Source organism: Gopherus evgoodei, unplaced genomic scaffold, assembly GCF_007399415.2.
Source record: "Gopherus evgoodei ecotype Sinaloan lineage unplaced genomic scaffold, rGopEvg1_v1.p scaffold_33_arrow_ctg1, whole genome shotgun sequence".
NCBI classification, from domain to species: Eukaryota; Metazoa; Chordata; order Testudines; family Testudinidae; genus Gopherus; species Gopherus evgoodei.
The window spans coordinates 4204510-4216677 of NW_022060005.1; the positions used below are offsets into that span (position 1 = coordinate 4204510).

The following is a 12168-nucleotide window of genomic DNA, read 5'->3' on the forward strand; positions in this document are numbered from 1 at the left end:
GACTGCGAGAGTTTACATCATCTGAAGATCTGGGCCAAGATGTCACTTGATCAAATGCATTAAAAAAATAGAACAAATTCGAGCCCAAGCCCAACAGACTAGCAAAAAAGGTCCTCCCGTTTTGTCAGACAATAGACTAAAAATTTTGCCGTGAAACTAAAATATTAAAACAACACAGTGTATGTTCTGTGCACACATTTACTGCAATTTGTGCTCAGCTGGCAGCAATACCGCACAACCAATATGGTGCTAGAACAGGAGGTCTGTGTTCTGGTCCCATTGACCTTGAGTATGTTCCTTCAGGTTCTAAGGTGGGTTTGTTGCATCAACACTTTGTGCACCTAACTCCCTTAGACACCCTTCAACATCCCAGCCTAAAATGATAACAAATACAGCCAGGCAACAGTGGCTTGAGAGGTGATCAAGACACTAGGTTAGGTCAATTCTCGGTGCCTCAGTTTCTCCAGGCATAACATGGGGCTTAATCACTGAGGTGGATAAATTATTCACAATGAATTCTTAATTAGGGCTTGGCCCACGTTTTTTTCTCCATGCAAGTACTGTTACCCTTCTCTTTGTTAAGCTAAGTGTTGATATATTGTTTGTTTGGTTTGATTTGGTTTATGGAAAATTGGGTTTTCAGCTAAACAAGATTTTTCTCAGAATCTTTTCTTGAAAAAAATGATTATTCTTGAAAAACTGAACACAAACAAAAAATTGGTTTTCAGATTAAAATTTGCATTTTTCAGCTGAATTTTTCACTGCCAAAAAGTGAAAAATAAATACATAAATAAAAGTAATATTTTGGGGTTGTGGTAAAAATTCAAATTTTTGCAGAGGGGAATAAAAATTCTGACTAGCCATAGATATTTCATTAAGTTGATACTAAAAGTCTAAAAGAGTTCAAATTGTAATTTCACATTTATGTTCTTAAATATCCCCTGAATATTAGTCCTCAAAATATATATTTAATTGAGATAGCAAATTTACTGTGCTGGTCTGTGCAGATTGTCTCAACTTGTGATTCATTAGATTCTCAACCATCAGTTTAGTCTATCTACCTGTCATGCACCCATCATTGTATCAGCCCACAATCGTTTCTATGTGTTCAGTGTGGTTATGCTGATTTACATGGGCTGGGATCTGGCCCAGTCTCTCCAACAGAGCTGTGTCAATTTACACCAGCTGGGGAACCTGTCCCGTTACCCAGTTTCAATTCCATATTCTGGGCCTGTGAATCTGCACTGAAGACAAGTGACAAGTTCCTAACCTGTCTGCACTTTCTTAGTCCTTTGTCCTTGAGATTAATTAGAAGTGTAACTTTTAAGGGTTTCAGAGTGATTTATTCCCGCTGGGGACAGAACTTTGGAGGAATTCAGTGTTGCTAATATTTTCTGTATCTGATCTTCAACTTCTATTGGGATGAATGGCCCAACTTTCCTCTTTCTTTCTTACATCCTTTCTTTGTAATTGCATTTTTTTCTTCTCTCAGACAATGGCTCATCAAGCGGCAGGTGCAAAGCTGCATGACATTTTAAAAATGTTTAATTCACATGGGTTGTAGATATGTCAGAGCGACTAAAAAGATTTGAAGGGCCAGATCCCCAGCTGGTGTATATCGGCCGTAAATTTACTGAAGTCAATGGGGCTTGATCACGGGTTGGTGTAAATTGGCATAGTGCTAAAGAGCTATGCCATTTTGCATGAGCTGTATATCTGTGCATTGATGCTTAATTTTGTGTTTGTTCTGTAGCTGAGATTCTCATTGCTTAACACCACCCTCCCAGACTCTCTACTGATTCAAGCTGGAGTCATTGTGTTGGTTACACTCAGGGCAGACCTCTGCTTTCACAGCTATTGGCTCAGGCTCTTTGCAGGCTCAGGCAGGCATTGTTACATTGGTTGACTCAGGGCAACTCCCCCATCTCAGAGTGATTGGCCCAGGTTCTCCACAGACTCAGGTGGACATTGCTTTGTTGGTTACACTTGGCTATTGTCTTAGGCTTGGATTACACTTTCAAGCTTTTCTTGCCAACCACTAGGACTAGAAAATTACTATTGCTTAGAAAATAAAAGCGGAGATTCTGCTGCAATGCCATGACTCCTAGAGCTGGGTCTTGGAGATTGGCCTATAGTGTTTAAGCCTTAATCCATCCCCAAATGCTTTCCTAATATAACCTTTCCATACCCACAATTGTTGTAGCTTATGCTGGCATATTATGTGAACTTGAATGGGTAAGGGACATGGTCCCCATAACTGTGCCTGGGTGTAGAGGTATTTGATGTGATGATGAATGAGAGGAAAAGTGTTCACAAGATAATCTCTCTATTGACGTGGCCTATGATCTGAAAAAAAAAATTGTGATGCACACTTCCCAAAGTCTTCAGCTGGTATTTTCAAAGGGTCCTCATTTTCAGAGCTGCCTAGCTACTGTGGACTGTCAGATATCCAGTGAATGGAATAAACTTTAACTTGTACCCAGCTGGGAGCAAATTGATCTGTGTGGACTAGAGGTAAGAGGGTCCATATCATGGATGGAGCTAGTCTCAGGAAGGAAGGTGAATGGTGCGTGAAGGAGAAATAACACAGACAGGGCAATACCCTGCTTCTGGCCCCTTGTCAGCTGGAGAGATGGGGATGAATTAGCCTGTCCATTAGGCTTCTGACTCTTCTGTTCCCTTGAAGGAAGTATGGAGACGAAAGTCTCTCACAATGGAGCTGTGGACTACGTGACCCTCCTCAAATCTAACTGACCAGGGAAGAACCTGACCAGAGCCAGACATGCAGACCCCATGGCACCTAATAACGGAGAGGACAGGATTCCCTTACCCAGCGAGGTCAAAGGCTCATAGTTCTCCTGCATGACGTCCCTGTAGAGGGCTCTCTGAGTGGGGTCCAGCAGAGCCCCCTGCCCCTGGGTGAAATACACAGCCACCTCCTCGAAGGTCACCAGCATCTGAAACAACAAGAGTACTCCACTCAGTACCTGCTGCTCCAGCCACAATCCCATTATTTACAGGGGAGGAGGCCCAGAAAAACAGAATTCTTCCCCCCTCCCAGACCAGCCAGGTGGCTTCAGGGGATGGGAGAAGGTGAAAGCTCCTTGTCTCCCTAGCACGCGGAGCAGGGCAGGATCTTCTCATTTCCCACATGCCTGCCAGCCACAGGCTGATCTGGGAAGCAGAGCTCTGAGCCAGGGACAGGAATCCCAACAGCTTCCCTTCATATTTCACAGCAGTTTCTGGGTAGTGAGTCCAGGCTCCAGCACTGGAAGTCTGGTCAGTTTTCCCAGCTTTCCCCAGTGGGGTGTTTCCTGCTTCAGAAATGGAGGAATCGCCCCCCGCCAATGGGCCTTTTTTAGAAAATCAGGCCCAGGTTCAATGTGTCATGGAGGGTTTACACACCCTGTCCCCTCCCTGCTTCATCCTATGTCTTTCCTGCCCCTCCCACTCTATATCAACCCACCTGCAACTCCCTGAAAATACTCTACCTGAGCTGGCTCCATCACAGCCATTTCCCTTCCCTGTGTCCTGGAAGACAGGATGATCTGGAGTGAAACGTGGACGTGATTCCTAAGCCTGTCAGGGTGAGAGGGGCAATGGGGGAGGTTTCAGAAGGGGCTTGAGTCCATGTCACACACCCTCTCCCTGCAGACAGACGCTCTGGACTCTGCCACGCTGGGAAAACCCTCAGTCACTTTATTATAACACAGACCTGGCCTCTCCCACCAGCACGAACCCCCTGAGACACTTTTAAACCCCTCCAGGGATGGAGTCACTAAGACAAGGTCTAGAAAGGAGCAGAATCAAAGGAGCCACTTTGGAAGATCCTCCCTGACATTGGCCCCGAGGGCAGCTCATCCCCCTAGCAGCGCAGTGACTCAGCCAGGGCAGGAACTGGCTTCTCCTCTGTCAGCTCCTCCCCCTGATCCCAGGAGAGTCAGTCTGCCCAGGGGGTGCAGGGAATGGATCCGGGCAGGGCTGGGAACCTCCCTCCCTAATTCTTGCTCCTGCTGCCCCTTTCGGTCTCACCCCTCCCCTTTCTGTATCCTTCCCTCCCCCTCTGCCTGGGAGAACTGGGGACTGTCCCGTTCCCATGGACGTTTGTTCTCCAGTGTGAGCCTGGCTGTGTCACTGGGGGCAGCAGCTCGGGGACCCACAGACTCATGGGGAGCTCCTCCCCCTCTGGTACAAACTCACCAGCAAGTCCCTGAAACAGGCCCTTCGTGCAGAGTCACTGTCCTGCCCGGCCCCAGCCCTTTCCCTCAAAAAGAACAGGAGAACTTGTGGCACCTTAGAGACTAACACATTTATTTGGGCATAAGTTTTCGTGGGCTAGAACCCACTTCATAAGATGTATGGAGTGGAAAATACAGTAGGAAGATATATATCCACAGAGAACATGAAAAAATGGGGGTTGCCATACCAACTATAACAAGAGTAATCAATTAAGATGGGCTATTATCAGCAGAAGAAAATACACCTTTCGTAGTGATAATCAGGCTGGCCCATTTCCAACAGTTGACAAGAAGGTGTGCGTAACAGTAGGGGAAAAAACTAGCATGGGGAAATAGTTTTTACTTTGTGTAATGACCCATCCACTCCCAGTCTTTATTCAAGCCTAATTTAATGGTGTCCAGGTTGCAAATTAATTCCAATTCTGCAGTTTCTCATTGGAGTCTGTTTTTGAAGGTTTTTTTGTTCTCTTTCCTCCCCTGCAAGCTCCGGTGCAGGGGTTGGTGTGGGAAAAGATCAGGGTTGGGCACAGAGAGGACTTTACTGAAGGTCTCTCCCCAGCACAGACCCCCTGGGGGAGCAGCAGCTGCTTAGTCTGGGCTCCAGGATCACAAGGGAGGATGCAACATCAGCTGACCCAGGAAGCTCAATTAACTCCTGGGCTCTAATATCATGAGCAGGGAGAGACAGAGGGTACGTCCAGACTACCCCGCCATATCGGCGGGTTAAAATCGATTGCTCGGGGATCGATATATCGCGTCTAATCTAGACGCGATATATCGATCTCCGAGCGCGCTTATATCGATTCCGGAACTCCATCAACCCCAACGGAGTTCCGGAATCGACACGGAGAGCCGCGGACATCGATCCTGCGCCGTCTGGACGGGTGAGTAATTCGATCTTAGATATTCGACTTCAGCTACGTTATTCACGTAGCTGAAGTTGCATATCTAAGATCGATTTCCCCTCCCTAGTCTGGACCAGCCCAGAGACACCAGCCTCCTCTGCTCAGCAGTAACCAGAGGTGCCCTCCCATGACTGGGCCTCCCTGGGCTGCCCCAGCAGATCCCAGGCACAGTTCAGCAGCTCCATATTTCATTTGTCCACCTGGACTCACGCCAGAAGAGAACCAGAGAACCAGTTTGAACTGGTAGTTTTTAATGGAACTGGAACCAGACTTGAATCATAATTTTTCTCTTACTCAGTCAACCAGAGTCTGAGTCGAACTTGGGGGGATGGGGGAGTGTGTGGGGGAGTCTACTAGCTAAAATAAAGCTTCAGCAATTTTTCAGCTCAATATTTGACAAAATAAAATAAAACCTAATCTGATCTCACTGATTATAAAACAAGACCACAAAACAACAGCCAGGAATGTGATCACTACCCGAATGGCCTGTCCCAGCAGAAGACGAGAAGGGGGCAGCCCACATTAACTCTTCAAACCCAAGGAAAAAAGCTGCTCAATTCTTCCCCTTACACAGGCCTCTTCTCATCTGCCCCCACCCTTTGGGGCAGCTCCTCCCTCCAACTGCCCCACCTGAGGCCAGACCCCCTGCTTCTCCTCTTTTCCACGTCAGAACCTAGAGCCAGGCCATGGAATGATCCGAGCAGCTCAGGGAGCCCGGGCTGGGGTGCGAGAGAACATCCCCCAGACTGTATCCCCAACACCCAGTGTGCACTGCCCAGGGCAGGTGGAGGCTCTGGGGCTCCTCAAAGCAGCCTGGGGTCCCTGGGTGCCTCTTGCTATGGCCTGACTCTGGTTTCTGGCCTGGCCAGTAGGAGGGGCCTCAGGGAAGGAGGAGGAGTAAGGGCCGGGGCCTCATAGCTCACCTCAGCCCCGCCCACAGGGAACAGGCTGGCGCTGCCCCTGAGCCTGGGGCAGGTGCAGAGCACTGGCACCGGGAATCCGGGACAAATGGTGTCTCACAGTCATTGAGCCCAGGATCGGGACATGAACTCTGCACTTCAGGACTGTCCTGTCCAAATCAGGACAGATGGTCACCCTGCCCTCCCCCCACTGCTGGTTTGGCCATTTCTAGGGGAACAAATCCCCACTGGCTGCTGTGCAGGGCAGCCCCCTCACAAGGGAACTGCCTTGTCCCTGCCCCAGGACTCTCCCTCCCCCGCCCCCCCAGTCTGCTCTTGCTCTGTCTCCTCCCAGCCTCCCCTCCCCATATCCCCCCTTCCCCTCGCAGTGACTCCTCCCCACATCTTCCCTCCAGTCCAGCCTCCTTCCCTCAGCCCCATCGTTCCTCCCACGCCCTGATTCCCCTACAACACCCCATCCTCCCTTCGGTGCAACCTGCCCACTGCACCTCCCTCCTGCCCCCGACCTCACACTTCCCTGCTCTCCCCTAATCCCCCAGCCCCTCTTCAGTCCCCTTCCGGCTTCCCCCACGTGTGTCTGTCCCACCCCCAGCACGGCCCGGGCTGGCTCCCCCCGCCCCGCACACACCGGGGCTGGCGGCAGCTTTCCCGGGCCCCGGGCGGGAATCGCAGCCAGCTCCGCTGGGAGCAGCCTGGGGCCAAATCTCCCCCTGCAGCCCGGGGATGCCGGGGGGGCGGGTCTCTCTCACCTTCCCTCCGAGCGGGGCCCCCCGGAGCAGGGGCCGGGCCGGGCTAGGGGCTCTGCCCTGGGAGAGGCTCCTGGGGAGCAGCGGGAAGGGCCCTGCTGGAGATTCCCCTCTCCCGGCTGCAGCCAGGGCTCCGGGCTCCCAGCACCAGCCGCCGGGGCTCGGGGATCTCGCCAGGAGCCTGGGAGCCAGAGTCACCGCAGCGGCTGCGAGTCACTTCCTGCTGCCAGACCTGAGCCCAGCGCTCGCTGCTCCAGAGCCGCCTCCCGGCTGCCCCTGGGTCCTAGCGATATCCCCGCACTGCGCTTCGCCTCTCTGTGTCTGGCTTCTGTTAGCATCACAGATGTTATGGTCAGAAGAGATCATCACAAATCGATCATCTAGCCCAGAGGTTCTCACGACCAAATTTTTGGTGGCACCAGAGTGCAGCCAGCAGCTCTTGCTGGTGTTAGGCCTGAATAAAGATATAGCAGACAAAACCAGGTATGCCAACCTGACCAAAGTCAGGCTAACAGAGGTTTGTGGGTAATCCCTGAGTAGAAAACACTGAGAAGCAGCAGCATGTCTCACAAGCGCTGGGAAAAAGTGAGATAAAAGAGAAGCTGCATTCCTGGCATAGTACCAGATGTGCTGTGTTCGGGCAGCTCCTTCGAAGAAGTGATAAGAGCCCTAGTTTCCCAGCCTCCTTGTTTTCACTCCCTGGTTTTGTTCTTTGTTTGTTTTTAACTCCCCTACATTTCTAACTTTAGGCATGCATGTATACTAAAGGTGTCTAGTTTCTAGTTGTTAGAAGAAGGGGGTGGGTTGCTCCAGTGAATAATTTATGACGTGATGGAACTGTCTATATAGGCTTATACTAAGATGTAAAGAGGGGGCTGATTCTCTCTGGAGACGAGCTGCTCTCTATTGATGCGTGCATTTGTCAATAAAGAGCTTTTGATCGGACCTTGCTGGTGTTGCCTGTCTCTCTCGCGGTCAGACAACGAACTTTGCCGTCAGGGTTAGAGTCCCTGACATCTTTGGCGACTCCGCCGGGACCCGTCTGACTCTCCGGCGGGGGATCAGACCCTGAGGCAACGCAGCGCGCATCCTCCAGTTTAGAGGAGCCTTGCCTGGTGATCTGATCTCTGTGTTGGCGATAAGGCGTGTTCTGTGAACCAGCTGAAGCTTGTAGAAATCCAGCAATGTCCACCTACCCGTTGAGTAGGGTCCAGGTTGTCAGGTTTAGAGTCCCTGACAACTTAGGTCTGGGTTAGAGTCCCAGTCCAGGTTTGCGCAGGATCCAAGTTGTCTGGGTTTGAGTCCCAGTCCAGGTGTTCAAGTCCCTGGAGAGGTAAGCGAGCACTCGAAGCTGGGAGGTGGGGGTTAGAGTCCCTTTACCTCGACCCAGGAAAGAGGGGTTAGAGTCCCTTCATTAAAATGGGACAAGTTGGCAATAAGTGCCTGGGGGACGCCCCGTTGTCTCTGATACTTAGAGATTGGAAAGAGATTTCTGAGACAGCTGGTCTAATTAAATTTAAGATGAGAAATCTGTGTTGGATCCAATGGCCATAATTTACCTTTCTTTTGTCCCCGACTAGAGACTGGCCGGAGGGTGAAACCTTTTCCACAGATAGGATGAACTCCTTAAGGGATATTTTGGTTCATCTTAGGCCGGGACAAATGGATTACTTGTTTGTATGGTATAATTATGAACCCATGGAGGGATGGATAGCTTTTGAAGCTGTTTGTATGGAGAGCTCTTGTAAAAAAAATCCCCCACCATATGCCCCAGAGCCGCACCGGGAGGAGGACAATTTTGTTCCTGTTTTTCCCCGCCTGATGGAGTGCAAAGATTCAAAAGCAGGTTAGGGACAGTTCAGGGACAGAGGAGAAGCAAGGGGGAGCTCAGAGTGATGGTCCCTCATCTTCAGAAGAATCAGGCAACCTCACCCCCTCTGTGCAGCCTCCAGCCAGCCTTTTGCAAACTTGGTCAGGGACCGCTTTTCAAACACCCCCAATATTACAGCAGCCCTTGTCCTTGCCCTTGTGGACCCCCACTAGGTTACTTAACTCCATGAGGGAGAATGTTTCTGAGACACCCCTGATATGACAAGCCTCGTTGAGAACTTATCTGGTTCTACTGGCTGCTGGGGAACATGAGATGGTTTTACCCATATCCTGTTTGCAACTTCAAATTTGTTTAACTGGCAGTGCACTATGCCTCACTTATGAGACAATCCTGAGGCAGTGGAAAGAATGTTCTGCACAATCTTTTTCACTAATGTGCCCACTTGGGCAAATGTAAAGCAGTTATTAGATACTCTCATGACAAAAGATGAAAGACAAAAAGTAAAAGAAAAATCTGCAGCTCATTTGAATGCACCTTGGCTAATTACTGACCCTAACTGGAATCCCAATAATCCAGCTCAAAAGACAAAGTTGGATGGATTTTTAAAAGCTGTTTTGAATGGTATTAGAGATGCAGGGGAGGCTACTCCAAATTGGAGCAAGGTGACTGCTTGTGTTCAGCATCCAGATAAGCACCTCTCTGACTTTTGTGCTCGACTGATTTGTGAAGTTAAAAAGCATGGGAATTTAAATCCTGAAACTGATCATGGAAAGGAGATGGTTAAAATGGTTTTCATGTCACAATGTGCAAAGGATATTGCAAAGAGATTTAGAGAGCATCCAGATGGTACGCAAGGGAAAAGTTTGTCTGAAGTAGTTAGCATTGCTACTAGAATGTTTAATGGGAAAGAGAAAAAGAAAGAAAAAGACATAAGGAACGGGTTAATTTAAAAATCATCTTGGTCCTGGGATGGAAGGAGGGGGTTGCTCTGCGTTCAGGGTCAGGAATCGGCGCGGACTGTGCTTGGTGCAGGGAGGGGCTGCTTTCGGCCCCAGCTGGCTGTGAAGGAAAAAATATAGACAGAGGCGAAGCAAAGGAAATACAAGTTACAGAACTAAAATTACATTTGCAAAGCTTAACTGTCCAGTAAGATCCAACAGAGTGCCTTTGTGACCCTGGAGTCGGTGTGGCTTGGTGACACCAAAGAAGCCACAGGCAGCCGACCTGGACTGGAATCTCTGAAAGAGACGCTGCAGGAGATTCCAGGGTGTAAGAGAACAGCCCTCCCAAGGGCAGAAGCATGTTGGAAATTCTGGACAAGCTGTAAACAGGATAATCTCCCTTCCACCTCTCCCCCTCCTCTGAACATTATACACAGAAGTGGCCAGTCTGAACATACGTGTGTGAGTATGAAAGGAGCTTTGGGCTTGGGGTATTAATATTTTCCTGAGTGATGTGGGAGCGTTCCCAACACTCTCCGTTGTTGTTTTATTATTTTATTAATGAAGCTTTAAAATTCAGTTATATGGTGTGTTTTCTTTATCTTCCCCCAACAATCCTGTAGTGTCAGCCTGATCACCTGACATGAAGGATAGATTGGTAACAGAAATTTGTCACAGTTTGGTGAGCAATTAAGAAGAGGGGAGCCCTGCAGAATTTACACCATCTATTTGTTTTACCCTTGTTATTTTGTGTTTGCTTTGCTTGGTACTGTTGGTGTTATATGCTGAGAACTGCATGAGTAAAAGTGAGTCCTAATAGGATAAGGAAACACTATCTGGTTCTGGTTCTGTTCTGTTTAACCAGTTACTGTTGTTTTTTTTGCTCTGTTCATTTGGGATTGTTAGGAGTGTGGGCGGAACTGAACCTCTCGTTCGTAATTCCTCGGAGTGGAAGCCATGTGTGCGAGAGAGCTCTGAGGTGGAATTGAGATCCTTCTGTCCCGTCCCCTGTAGCGGTCAGTGTATAGAAGTGGGAAAGTCTGGCTTAGACTGTAATTCCCTCTGCTCTCTGTGTAATTCTCTTTTCTGTTTAAGTGTCAAACAGATGAATGAGTCTCTGGGTAAACCCTCTAAGAATAGTCCTTTAACTTATATGTTAAGTAAATGGCCTTTGCCCAATGGGCCATGTGTCTTCGTCCAGGTGGCAAGCCTCATGAAGGAGGACTCGGGTAGTTTTGTAAGTAAGAATGTCTAAGGCAAGAGACCAGGAGGGGTGGGGGCTAGTTGAGAAGCCCACCCTCCTAGCTAAACTGGTAGTGGAACAAGTTGGTGCCTATGGAAGGGACGGTTCAGTGAGAAAAGCAGGATTGGGCCCAGGCAGGCAGGCAACAGACAGAGAGATTGGAAAACAGGTTGGAAAATGTTGAGGGTGTAGTGGAAGGAAGGAGTAAGTAAGTGTAAGCATGGGGATTTCAGATACCCAGGACTTACTTGGAATGGTGATTTGAGTTGATAAAAGTGGCTGTTGGGAGACAAGCAAGTGATTTAAGGGAGAGTGAGAAGTTAGCTCTGCAGTTGCTGGAGAAAACAGCAGTTGAACTTTGTAAAAATGCTAAAGAGGAAAGTTCTTGGTGTCTTTGAAATGTTTGTAAATAAATTAAGGCAAAGAAATTGTTAATTGCAATCATTTAGAATTTAGTTAAATTAGCTGAAGAATGTATATAGTTCTATGTAATTGAAATTTTATCAGGCTGTAAGGGCACTATAAGTAGTGATGTTTTCTTTCAGTGTTTGAAAGCAACAGTTAAAAGTAAAAAGCAAGCCAGAAAGCATCTGTATTAATGCAAATTATCTAACTGATAAGGTAGGAGCCACTGAAACCCGGGCTGCCTATGAAACACATAAAATATGGGATAAATCCTCTGTTTTTCCTGAGATCAACAAGGGTATTTGTCTATTTTAAGCAATGATTGACTGCCCAGAAGGGGTAGACCTCTGTTTTTTTGTCTTTCAGATAATCAGAGAAAACTGATGCTAGCTGAACAGCATTCAACATATCATGCATTTACTGGCACAATAGGAATTATGTTTTGTGTTCTATGTTCTGTCTTGTGGCCGGAATTGTTGTGTTTAGTGTTTTCATGGGATGGTCTGGTTTGGAATCAGGCAAAAAAGGTTAAATTATAATGCACATATTTGTTTTGTTCAACTTGGAATGCAAAGTGTTTAAATAAATCAGGACAATGCCCAACCCCTGGGGGCCCCAACCGTAGCTCCAGGGACCGAACTCCTGGGGGCCCGAACCCCAGCTCCAGGGGCCCAACCCCTGGGGGCTCCCAACCGTAGCTTCAGGGTCCCAAGCCCTGGGGGCCCCCAACCCCAGCTCCAGGGGCCAACCCCTGGGTGCCCCAACCGCAGCTCCAGGGGACCAACGCCTAGGGGCCCCCAACCGTAGCTACAGGGGCCCAACCCCTAGGGGCCCCCAACTGTAGGTCCAGGGGCCCAACCCCTGGGAGGTCCCAACCCCAGCTACAGCGGCCCGTTCCCTGGGGACCTCAACCCCACCACTAGGGGCCTAACCCCTGGG

General features: G+C 48.8%; 1 long non-coding RNA gene across 1 annotated transcript; it reads right to left on the reverse strand.

The window, feature by feature from the left end:
- Positions 1-2935: 2935 nt before the first annotated feature.
- LOC115641208 lies at positions 2936-6850 on the reverse strand. Its single transcript, XR_003998030.1, has 3 exons — positions 6813-6850; positions 3492-3579; positions 2936-2957 (listed from the first exon to the last, which is right to left on the reverse strand). It is a non-coding gene; the product is annotated as an uncharacterized LOC115641208 (long non-coding RNA).
- Between the last annotated feature and the right edge of the window lie 5318 nt (positions 6851-12168).